General features: G+C 43.7%; 1 pseudogene; it reads left to right on the top strand.

Moving 5' to 3' along the window:
- The first annotated feature begins 4,846 nt into the window (after positions 1-4,846).
- On the top strand, positions 4,847-6,419 carry LOC116803443 (annotated as a pseudogene).
- The last annotated feature ends 3,555 nt before the right edge of the window (positions 6,420-9,974 follow it).

The raw sequence follows: 9,974 nt of genomic DNA, 5'->3' as shown, positions 1-9,974 counted from the left end.
GCCTAAATATTGTATTTGTGGTACATTGGGATAGTCATTTGCTTTAGTTACTAGGTTTTCGAACATTAGCATTGTCTTTGTTATGTTTATACTCAAATAATGGTAGTCGTAGGTGGTTGGAATTTCCATTGTTCCAGTTTAGAATATAAGATATTGCTGCAATTAACGATGTTGATAAATGATAATATATTTTTTTTTTTTTTTTGTACTTTGCTTTTTATTTATTGAATCTTCTTGTATAAGAACTAACAATAAGTTTAAAAATCTTAACTATAACAAGTATTTTTTGAACAGTTGTATTATTTTTCCAACTGTTCTATGATTAAACGGCCCTAATAATTTATTCGCTGGGTTGGTAGGTCCTTTCGCCGGAGACGGGATCGGCTGCTGAGCTGGATTAGACCTCGCGCTAGGTGGTTGGGGTGCGTGTAAAGCTTGCTATGGTATTTTTCCTTAAGTTCCGTGATTGCGTTGGTAACTGATGGGATATTTAAGTCTCTTTGGATGTTTTCACTCCGAACGTACCACGGTGCCCCAGTGATGGTTCTCAGGATCTTTGATTGTGCTCGCTGTATGATGTCAATATTGCTGTTTCTGGCATTGCCCCATAACTGTGAGCCATAGGTCCAGATAGGTTTCAATATAGAATTGTAGAGCAAGACCTTGTGATCTAGGCTGAGCGGAGAATCAGAGTTGATGAGCCAGTGTAAGTTGTTGGCTTTGAGTTTAAGTTGGGTTTTTTTGGCTTCAATGTGCCTGCGCCATGTGAGCCTTCTGTCAAGGTGTACTACTAGGTACGCTACCTCATCTGCTTTCGGGAGTGGTATGTTGTTCAACAAGAGCGGAGGACAGTCTTGTCTGTTTAGCGTAAACGTCACGTGCTTGCATTTTTGCTCGTTTACTTTTATTCGCCAGTCAGAGAGCCACTTCTCAATGTCGATGAGGTACAGTGCCAACTGTGCTGTAGCTTGGATAGGGGACCTTGAACGGCTAAGGATAGCTGTATCGTCGGCAAATGTGGATACTGTTAAGCGACTATTTGTAGGGATGTCGGCTGTATAGATGAGGTATAAGGTTGGCCCAAGAACGCTGCCTTGGGGGACTCCAGCCTCAATTGTATGATCAGTGGAAGTGGCAGTGTTGCACCGCACTGTAAACTTTCTGTCATAGAGGTAAGACTTTAGAAGTTTGTGTGTGCTTTCGGGTAGGGATGATTTTAAACATTAGGTTGTCGAGCCAGACTCTGTCGAATGCTTGGGATACGTCTAAAAATACTGCTGTGCAGTATTCGCGATATTCAAATGCAGTTCTTATTTCCGTTGTAATACGATTCACCTGTTCAATAGTTCCATGGCTTTCGCGAAATCCAAATTGGTGGGCTGGAATTATATTGTGGTATATCAGATGTTGATTAAGTCGGATCAGCAGGCATTTTTCGAATAGTTTCGAAATACATGAGAGTAGACTTATTGGTCTGTAAGATGAAGCGACTGTGTGGTTCTTACCAGGTTTTGGAATCATTATGAAAATCGACCTCTTCCATCGTTGTGGGAAGTAACCAAGTTTGGTGATGGCATTAAAGAGCTTGGTTATGTAGCGAACTGCAGAATGTGGCATTTGGATGATCATTTCCGGTGTTATAAGGTCGCAGCCGGGGGATTTTTTCGGGCCGAGATTGTCTTTGATTATTTTAGTTACTTCTTTAGGACGAAACACAATTGGGGTGTGTTGCTGGTGGCGGTTTACGGGATAGGACGGTAGCGCGAATGTGCTAGTAGCCTGGTTTGGCGTGAACACATTTTGTAGGTGAGCGGCAAATGTGGTGGCTCTGTCTTCATCACTACGGGCCCAACCACCTGAGGAATTCCTTATCGGCAAAACGGTTTCAGTCGGTGGGCGAAGAGTTGAGTGGGCTCGCCACAGTGACTTTTGTTTTGTGCCTGTTGGTGTGAGTTGCTCTATGTATCGGCGCTGATCGTCGTCCTCTTCTTGTTTCAGAGCGTTGGCCAGTTTCCGTGTGGCTACTTTTAGCTTTTGTTTTGCAGTTGGGGATCTGGAAGATTGCCATTCTCTGCGTAAGCGTCGTTTTACGTGGACGAGTTGCTCGATTTGTACGTTGGTCTTTTTTGAATTAATTGTATTATTTGTTATTTTGGGTGTTGCAGTAAGAGCTGCTGCAGTAAGGATGGATTGCAATGCACACGTGCAGCTCTTATATCAGATTCAGTATTAAGTTTTGGGCTTAGCTCAATATGTGAACTTATATATTTTTTATACCTGAGCCAGTTTGTTTTGTGAGAAGTCAATCTGAATGGTGGTTTCACGTTTTCTGCGTACCGGCGGAGGTGAATTAGTACAGGCGAGTGATCAGATGACAGATCCGGCAGACATTCAGATTTTTACCGTAGAAATGGTAGTCTCTTATTTGAAAATTGTATTTGCTTGTGAGATGAGTTTCCGAAAGAAGCATTACGTCGATATGCTTCTCATGTAGGAATTGAGCTAGCTCAAGTTTGCGTACGTAGCTATGCGTAAGGTAGCCATTATTTATGTGATTGTTGGGCTACAAGCATTTGTATCAAAAAGTTTTGATTACACATCATGTCTTGAATGGTGGTCTTCATAAATGTCATAAATTCCATCATGCTCTGTTGTAAGGCTTGCATCATAGCTTCAGTTTTTGTTTCCTGCTGCGCAGCTGGGTTATAGTTTTGTTGTGTGTCTAATTTTGTGTGCACTTCATGTGGAGTTCGGGAATTTTGGGTTGGAGGCGTCATACCTGATTTTAAAACGTTTGCAAATGTTGTCTTGTTAGTGTTGGATGTAGGCCAGGGAGCGAAACTTCCTTCTTTCGAGAAAATTACTTCAGAATTTGTCTCTGATGGTATCAGCGTAGCTGTTCCTTGGTGTGCCCGCGCCGTGTTCATTCTTTTGTGAAGACGGATTTTCAGCTCTTTGTAGATTGGACAGCCTCTGTAGTTTACTGTGTGATTGCCCCCACAGTTATTGCATTTTTTCTCGCATGCATTTTTTTTGTTAGTTTGACACTGTTTGGAGTCGTGGAGATCTCCACAGACTACTCACACCGGGCGAAGTGTACAATACGACCTCGTGTGGCCATACTCTTGGCAGTTTGTACATTGTACAGGAGCGTTACGTTTGTGCGGCTCTTCTACCGTGATCCTACGGTGCTGGAGTTTGTAAATTGGGTAAACCTCGTTTTTTCTAGGAGGCTTGTTTTCTGGTTCAAGCTCAATCTTGAAGAGTGGTTGGGGCTGCCTGTTTCTGTTTTTGATATTGAACACGCTTTTGGCGTAAAATCCCTTTTCCTTTAGCGCCTCAGTTATCTCTTCGGGCGTAACATCAGACTCAATGCCCTTCAGGACTACTTGCAGGCCCTTGCTGCTTTTAAGCTGGTAAGTGTAGAAGCCTATTTTTTGTGCGGTAAAATAGTTTGTGACTTTTCTGTAGTTGTCCTCCGTTTTCGTCTGAAGTTTGATTTCATTGATAGTACCTCTTACGAGGGGAATTATATGAAAGCTATTCCAATAAGGCCAATCAAAGTATTTACAAAACCGCTTGTGCTCTTCTCGCGGATGTATATTGGCGGAGGTTTTGTTTTCTTCGGTTCGATATCAACGGATCCCAGCGGCACGTCCTCAGCGGTATCTACCAGCAAGGCAAATCTGTTGGTATTTGCAGGGGCTACATTTTTGATAAAGGTAGAGTTGTCGCGTGTATTTTTCGGCTTGTTTTCCAAATCTGAATTTTCCGGGCTGAGCTTTCGCTTTATTGTAATGTAGCGATCCATTCCAGTCTGCCAGGTCGACCCAGCTTTTTTGTTTACGTTTTCGTTTTGTTTTGATGGTAGTGCAGCAGTACCGTTTATTGCTTGGGGTTTTGCTTTCGCTGACTCAGTCAGAGCGTGAGCGGGTGCAGCCGATGACGAGGTAGAGCGGGCTGTCGGTCTATCTCCAGCTGTTGTTATTGGAGGTAGCGGTGCTTCTGTCGGAGCTAAGAGAGCGGGAGAGCAGGAGCGCGCTCTTTCTTGATTTGTTGGTAGAAGAAGGTTTCTTTGGCTATGGGTTATTGACCGCTCGATGTCTGCGTTTGGGGTTATCGGTGAGACGTAGGGGAAGTACGCGTTGTTGCGTTGAATTGAGAGCCGGCGTTCGTCTTGCTCGCGCTGTCGCTGAGCGCGAGTTTCGTTCTGACTCATAGTTTCACAATTTAAGATAACAAATCACTATATATTTAAGCGATCCTGCATCGCATAGAGCGTCTCTTTCGCTTTCGGCTTTTTTTTTTTTTTTTTTTTTTTTATTTAGTTTACTTTACTTGGCGTCTTCACACTTCGGCGGTCACGCTGGCAATGATATAAAATGATAATATGCAACTAAGCATTATTAGGAATGTGCTGTGTATCTTGCTCTTCATTGGTTTGGAATTATCGTATTTACTCTTATTAAACTTTTTCTGTTTCTTAAAATTTGATTTGATAATGAACGATTTTCCTGCCGCGGATCATAATATTCCAAAGATAGGCGATGTATTGAGGACCCATGCGGCGACTAGGTTCCCACCCCAACACCCTGGCGAGAAGGCTTATCCACCCCCCGAGAAAAAGAAGGCTCTCCCATCGAGATTATTATAATTATTTTTTCATGAAATAAAAAAAAAACAATTAAATATTGTTAAAGTAGTTTAAATTTTAAAGAAATGTATAATGCTATGCTGTAGATTCCAATTAATAAAATTTACAAAAAAAACTTTATATTTGATAGGAGCTGTTAGAGTTTACAAAATATAAAACAGGCCTTGTAATAAACGTCAAGTTCATATACATTGTCAGTAGAATATTTGGAGCTTCCAAATGCCAATCTACTGATTCTGGCACCATACCATACCTTTCAGGCCTTTGTGCTGTAATATAGAAGTAGCCCCGTGAAAACGCACTCAACTGCATTCGCTGTCGTAATTTAATTGAATTTAAGCGGAGAGCAGCTCTCGCGTTCGTCTAGTCGCGCTTGGTCAGTCGTGAGGTGACAGTGTTGCAACTAAAATGGATTATGAGCCATCCGAAAAGACCATTCGTAATTTAATTTCCCTAAGTGGTACTGCGCTACTCTTCCCAAACCGTTGAACTTTGTTCCTTTTCGAGAAGAGCAGCAGATTAATGCAATTTTTTTCGACAGATCGCTACCATGTCATCTGTAAATTGAGCTGGGGCGACTACTCTACTGTTTGGCTGTGCTGGGACTTGCAGGCAATGAGATATGTGGCAATTAAAATTTTCAAGTCGGCACCGCACTTGGCCAAGACGATACGGGGCGAAATATAGATACCCAAAACGGTGCGCGAGACCGATCCATCGAATCCACGCCGTTGCAAAACCGTCCATATGCTGGACGACTTCAAGATCACCTGCCTTAATGGCACCCATATTTGTATTGTGTTCGAGATGCTGGGTGAAAATCTCCTGAAACTCATAGGGAAGTCCCCATTACGCGGTATTCTACTGGCCAACGTCAAAGCTATTACCCGCCAGGTGCTGGAGGGTCTTGACTATCTTCACACGTGCTGCCAGATCATCCACACGGACATAAAGCCCGAGAATGTCTTCCTGTGCGTGGACGAGCCTCATGTGCGCTCACGCTCCGTGGAGAATACATCTTCGGCTACGAATGGACCGCATTCGAATCTAACCCTGCCAACACTTCCTCCGACGCCGCAAGCAAAACACAAGGCTAAACAGGATCCGGCGTTAGAGGAATGCAATGTCAACGTAAAGATCGCCGATCTGAGCAAATCTTGTTGGGTTAATCATCACTTGACTGAGGACATTCAAACGCGCCAATATCGGTCACTAGAAGTTATTATCGGTGCGGGCTATAACACCTCTGCGGAACTGGCCACCTGTGACTATCTTTTTGAGCCACACTCCGGCGAATCGTACACCCGCGACGAGGACCAATTGGCCCACATCATCGAGCTGCTGGGTCCAATACCGCGGTACGAAGTCGTTTACCCGTTCCTGCGAGCTACGAAATATCTCGGGCCTTAAGCCCTGGGGCCTAATGGACGTTCTTCTGGAGAAGTACGAGTGGTCGCAAAAGGATGCGGCGTCATTCGCTTCGTTCCTTAAGCTCGAGCTCGATCCGAACAAGCGTGCCACCGCTGCGGAGTGTCTGCAGCACCCGTGGCTTAGATAAGATACGATGCAACCTGGTTGTTGGCTGCGTGCCACCCAGCCAGCAACAGCAGATGGAGGGGGAGCTCTAGCAGGAACCGGAACAGGGAAAGGAACAAGAGCAATAGCACTAAAAGGTGGATCACCGGCAGTAACAGCAGACGGAGAAGTTGGCAGGAGCTATATAGAATCTTCGGCATCGGTGGCTACTTTGGCTTCCATCTCATCAATTGCTACCATATCGGCTGCAGCAATGGCGGCACTGAACGACCTTATTTGGTTGCACCCTTTGTAACCACAGCCTCAGCACCATCCACTCCACATCCCCACGCATCCATTTCGACAAACACGGCCAGCACAGGGCCAGCTACACCTACACGTCGTCGCATCGCTCCCGAAAACGATTTGGACTTGGTTGAGGACTTGGGTGTGACACTTGCTCAAATAGAGGACCCGCAGAACAAATCGCATCGCTTTTTCTGGCGCAAGGCACTGCGACGTGTCTTCCAGCGTCGTAAGTGGCGTCGCCGGCAGGACTTGCCCCGCTGGCATCGTCCCGCCCGTCGCTGACGTCGTCGCAACCTGGCTGAGATGCATCAGCGCCTGCTGTGCAAGATCCACTGCGTGCAGCCCGCGTGGCCCTGCTCAGCTGCATCCGCTGGCGAACCCTGGCAACATACGCAACAACAACTTTTACTTCAGCAACCACCAAAGCATCAGCAGCCAGCCAGCCTTACAGCAGTCTCCGTGATCCAGTTAACTCAATTAAATTGAAATTATAATATTGTATTACCGCCTACACGAACACGTCCCCACGAATCCTGTACATAGGCTCGACAGTTCTCGATACCATTATTCATTTTTATTTAAAGCGACGCATAAGATTGCGATGGTAGAGCATGAGCAAGTGCCGCATACAAACCATATATGTGTTAGTGTACATTTACCCGAGATGCGAATCGGCAAATCTACATTTATGAAATGAAAATGAAATGGAGTCGATCCATCGATGGGTGTCTCACACGCGCCATCGTCGATTCGATGGAATAGGGTAGTAGGGCAGCGCGTCTGAATTTTTATAAGCATATGTATATGTACATGGATGCAGAAACTTTAGCTGCACATAACAATAATGAGAACGTAGTTAATTAGTTTATCCTCGGCTTAGTGATTGACATGAACAATTTGAAATGGCATTAGTTAAACTCTTAAAAACGTAACCTGAAATAGAAAAGCGAATGCTTTTCTATAACGTAACAACCACAAGTGAAAGTATCCTTCATTAAAGCATCCGCCTCAAAAAATCGTATTGTTCAACATTAAATAGTATTGCAGCTTTATCAAATAGATAAATGTTCAAGGCACAGACACACCAAATTTAGCACTTTATCAAGACTAGAGCCACACAAAATTTATGAAATTTTTCTACCCTATCATTTATATATAATTAAATGTTTGCAGTACTCATATGTGAAAAAAAATATATAATTTTATTTCTCTGAATGATTACAATTTTTATTTTTGTTGAAGAACATCGACCGATTACAATTAGGTCTCAAACTGAACTCATCTAATTATTCTGATTTGATTGACGTTCAAGCCTCGGTATCGAGGACTTTGGACTTTGGACTTAAGGGATCTGATCAAGTGAAGAGAAAGAGCTTTGGAGTTGCTGACTTTAATTGTCGTTGGATTTCTCTTGGATTCAAGTGCATTTGCTCTTGGATACAAGTGCTCTTAGATTCTTATACAAGTTTTGTATATTGAAATCTAATACTTTTGTTTTAGGAACTGCAAGTCCTAGCTTTGAACGTGGGAACATGACGATGGGGTAAGGGCTTAGGCAAGGAATGTTTAAATTAGGGGACGGATGTTTAGTCTACCAGTGGGTGACTTATTTGGAGTTGGAAATTTTCCACTCAACCCGGTCTTGAGGATCATATGACAATCTTATTCTTATCTAGAATCAATTAGGTACATTCGGAGTAGTGTAGGGTGTATTTGGGTGTGCATGTTGTATGTATGTTAGTGTGTAAGTTAACAACTAAGTTGCCACATATAAACAATGCTGACGCGCCCCAACGGAGTTCAGCGCTCTGCGCTGCGAACGGTCAGCAACAGCAATTGGACACCCCTTATCCGGGGTACCAAGCTGTGTTGCATAAATGCTGAGTCGGCTTGCCGACCATGGGTTTATGGCGTGATGCATTGGAGCTAGGGTAGATCCACACTTTTCATATTCTTTTGTATTCAGTTCTAAGCTTGCACTTTAAGAATAAAGACCAGCTACTCCGGCACTTGGCCGTAAAACACCAATTGTTTTAATTAAACATTCTCGTTGAGCCAAAAGGCCATCGAAAGACCACGGGGGCAAAGTCACGCCCTCCATCCTAATCTTCCTAAGACGTCTTCGCCCAGCCAAAGGAGACGACACGCATAACACCTATACAACGGAGTCACCTATAAGAAAGGACCACCGGACGATAGGATTTATTAATTGGCGCCCAGCGTTTATTACGGACCTAGAGTATCTTAACAGGGTAGTTAAGAGAGGAAAATATGTAAGTTCAATGAGTGAATTTAATTCGGCAGTCTTCGATTATTAAATAAATAAAAAATAGAAAGCTAACAATTTGTTGCGTGCTTTTAGGAAGTTGAATTTCCGTTGCATACTTTTTCCAAAGTGTTATTTACCGTTGCATACCCCAAGTTATTGTGAGCTATTGCTGCGTGCTTTTAGGAAGTTGAATTTCCGTTGCATACTTTTACCAAAGTGTTATTTACCGTTGCATACCCCAAGTTACTGTGAGCTATTGCTGCCCAAAGGAATAAATAATAAATAATAAATAGTAAATAAATTATTCCTTTGCGCAAGCCTGTTCTTTTGAAAGAAAATTTTGTCGATTTCCATTTCTCGCGCACTTAGATAGTGAAATATATGTGCGAGGTGTCAACCAATGGTAAATGAGTTGGGCGGCATATAGAGACATTAAAGTCGAGCGCGATAGTGACGACGAGTTTGATTTAGAATCAGTAGGTTTTTGTCCGAATACTACAGATAGCCCTGCAGCCATGGACGCCGCACAGCTACAAGCTATTATAGCTGGAGCTGTTAACCAGGCTTTGGCCGAACAGGAAAGCAGACTAAATCAAAGGTTCCAGGCACAGTTAGATGAAGTTAAAAAACAAATGCAGAGCTTGCGTGTAGAAGCACCACAAATAGAGGCATACCAGAAAATACAACCAGACCCTAACATACCATGCGGAGTCAAGCTGGACATTGTGAAGACATTGCCAGATTTTTCGGGGGAGCAGGACGACTATGTGTCATGGCGGCAGTCAGCCGTAGACGCGTACGAAATCTTCAAACGATATGAGGGTAGCGAGGCGCATTATCAGGCCGTCTCGATTATCAGAAACAAAATTAGGGGGTCAGCGAGAGGGCTACTAGTTGCCCATAACACAGTCTTAAATTTCGATGCTATTATTGCTCGACTAGATTGCACCTACGCGGACAAAACGTCGCTGCGTGTACTTCGGCAGGGACTTGAAACAGTTAGGCAAGGAGACCTTAGCCTAATGCAGTATTATGACGAGGTAGAAAAACGATTGACGTTAATAACAAACAAGATCGTTATGACTCACGAACCGGGTAGTGCTATTCTGTTTAACAATGAAGTTAGAGAGGATGCTCTCCACGCGTTCATTGCCGGTCTTAGGAAGCCCTTGAGGGCCATAGTCTTGCCGGCGCAGCCCAAGGATTTGCCCTCAGCTTTAGCCTTGG

This window comes from Drosophila sechellia, unplaced genomic scaffold, assembly GCF_004382195.2.
Source record: "Drosophila sechellia strain sech25 unplaced genomic scaffold, ASM438219v1 Y_28, whole genome shotgun sequence".
Taxonomy (NCBI): domain Eukaryota; kingdom Metazoa; phylum Arthropoda; class Insecta; order Diptera; family Drosophilidae; genus Drosophila; species Drosophila sechellia.
The sequence above is the reverse complement of the archived record's forward strand: the minus strand, read 5'-3'. Positions and strand labels throughout refer to the sequence as shown.